We start from the raw sequence: 2,713 nt of genomic DNA on the forward strand, positions 1-2,713 counted from the left end.
GACCTTGGCATTTCAGTCATCAGATTTCAACCACAAAACAACATTGATTCAATGACACAGTTTCAACGTTAGTTACTTGGCTAGAGGTGGATGGTTGTTTGATGGTTGATCCACCGTCATTTGTCGACTTCAACTAAAAATCAACCATTAATCAGACTTTGGCATTTCAGTCATCAGATTTCAACCACAAAACAACATTGATTCAATGACACAGTTTCAACGGTTTGATTGGATGGTTGTTTGATGGTTGATCCACCGTCATTTGTCGACTTCAACCTAAAATCAACAATTCTAACTTTTTCAACGTTGATTTAACATCGTGTGCTATCTGGGCAGTGATTAACACAAATAGGTGGTGGCCATTTCAAAGAGTGAGTGACTTCACAGGTGTTTGTTTTGATTTATTTGCTTTGGAGCCTACCATCCAGGACCTGGTCGTACCCACCGGTAAGCCTATTGGATTTATTTTGTGTATTTTCTTTTTTTGTTTATGTACAGGTATTTTTATTCTTTGTGATAATAAATTATTATTGACTTGAGACCTGTCTCCTGCTGATTGCAAAACCGGACCTGTGTCCTTTCATTAATTCCTGGGTAATAACCCCAGGTGGCGTTGTTGGCAACAAACAAAACTAATTGTATGGTCAAAACCACTGAATGCCGTACTACCTCAATTCCAGTGAAATTGGGACATTGTGTAAAACAAATAAAAATCTGAATATGATGATTTGAAAGTGCTTTTCAACCTGTAATCAATTAAATTCACTACAAGACAAGATTTAATATTAAAATTAATAAACTTCTTGGTAGTTTTGCAAATATTCACTTACCGTATTTTCCGGACTATAGAGCTCACCTCACTATAAGCCGCACCTACGTTAAAAAAAAAACAACTGGAAACATACATATATAAGCAGCACTGGGCTATACGCTGCTGATATCTCTGCCACTCTCAGTTAATAAATCTGCTGGATTTATTAAGGACACAGCCCTCTGTCTCCAACACCTAACCATGGATCCGTTTACGCTGAACTTACGTGTAGCGTCTCTATTTCCCTCCTCAACTTAAACGCTGCATCATATGAACTTCTTTGTGTTGTTTCCATGGTGAGGGGGGATGAGTTTGAAAACTCTCTGCCATGCCTGCTGCTAGCATGTGCTTGTTCTAAATGAAAATTCCTGCTTTCTCTTTGTTTTCCAGTTTTGACTTCCAATGATTCACGTCCTGCTAAAGAGCCCCATGGCGGTTGAAGAAAAATCCACAGAAAAGCCCACCAGGCTATAAACCGCATGGTTTGAAGCGTGGGAAAAAAGTAACAGCTTATAGTCAAAAAAATATGGAATTCTGATTTTAGTGCCTCACACTGCAAAGGGGTCAACATACCCACCTGGCATGCACCTGTTCAAACATGCAAACAAAAATATATCACCACAACTGCAACATACACCCAGGAGAGAACCATCACCAAGCCCAGCTCCTTCACCACCCAACAAACCCAAAGTCCAGCAACTCAATTCTGAAAAGTAATGGAAACAATCCACAACAGACGCTGCAACCCCCATGACCTCGCCCGCCTCTGCAAAGGCAGCAATTCCTGTCCACCTGTCCACACGCCAGATACCTCCAGATGAGCTGACCAACCACCCCAAGCGAAGAACAACCCACCAGCTGACTCAACACAAGTTGAACTCTGCTGCCCCAGATTACACAGAGCCAAAGGAAAAAGCAGCGGTGGAAGGCTGGCACACCACGCCAGAGAGGCATTCCCATAGAGCATCAGAAGGTTTAAACCTCTAAGCATTGTAGCAGAACAAACTGACTAGATCTTGCATTAGGCCCACAACAAGCAAGAAATGGCCTTACAATGGTGACATCAAAATTTAAATGTGATACATTGCTTTCAGTTCAGTGTCCATATTCTTAAAAAAAAAAGTCAAAATACCTTCACGTGTCTAATGGCACTGATTTTGAAAAATACAAATCATGTGCTTAATTAATAGAAGTAATTTTGCCAGTTGAAAGCGGGTTGGATAGTTGGGAATTAAAATCATTTTTGACTTCCATCTGTTTAACAAATACATCAGCTAGACCACATGGTCCTTATACCAACTCTTCTTGAACCAATCACCTGAGAACTTGGATGAATAGTCTATCCTTCATTGCCCCTGACAATAGTCCTATTTGCTGACAACAGTTGTCACAAAAATATCTTAAAATGCATGCAGAATGAACCCCACTAATTAATAACGTGACCAAAAATAGATAAATAAATAAAACATAAAACTTATTGATGTCTTCAACAGTATTCTGATCAGTTGACTGATGCTTTTTGAAACTTTACATATGGCAATACACAAGACACAAAACTTTATTGGAAGGTTTTTTTTTTTTCTTCCAATGAAATAACAGCAACATAAAACTGTTATAAATAATACAAATTCAGTACAATATGTAGAACAAAGTGACTCGTGTAAAATCTGCTTACAGAGGTATTAACAAAAATAAAATGTTCTTGATTTTAAATGGCTAAGGACAGTTTTGCCATTTGTTTTTGCATTTTACTGACATGGAGGCGGGAGGAGGGGGTTTGGTAGTGCATTGGAACAGGGAGGGGAAGTTGCAGGGCAGGGTGGCAGACCAAGTCCAGTCATCAGTCCTTGAGGGTTCTTGAAATTTCATATCATCTACAATGGCACAGTTGTTCCTGCAATC

The 2,713-nt window shown here is 39.4% G+C and overlaps 1 long non-coding RNA gene across 1 annotated transcript; it reads left to right on the forward strand.

Moving 5' to 3' along the window:
* The first annotated feature begins 279 nt into the window (after positions 1-279).
* Positions 280-2,288, forward strand: LOC103462336 (uncharacterized). Its single transcript, XR_533331.1, has 2 exons — positions 280-447; positions 1,202-2,288. It is a non-coding gene; the product is annotated as an uncharacterized LOC103462336 (long non-coding RNA).
* The last annotated feature ends 425 nt before the right edge of the window (positions 2,289-2,713 follow it).

Source organism: Poecilia reticulata, linkage group LG3 (genome assembly GCF_000633615.1).
Source record: "Poecilia reticulata strain Guanapo linkage group LG3, Guppy_female_1.0+MT, whole genome shotgun sequence".
NCBI classification, from domain to species: domain Eukaryota; kingdom Metazoa; phylum Chordata; class Actinopteri; order Cyprinodontiformes; family Poeciliidae; genus Poecilia; species Poecilia reticulata.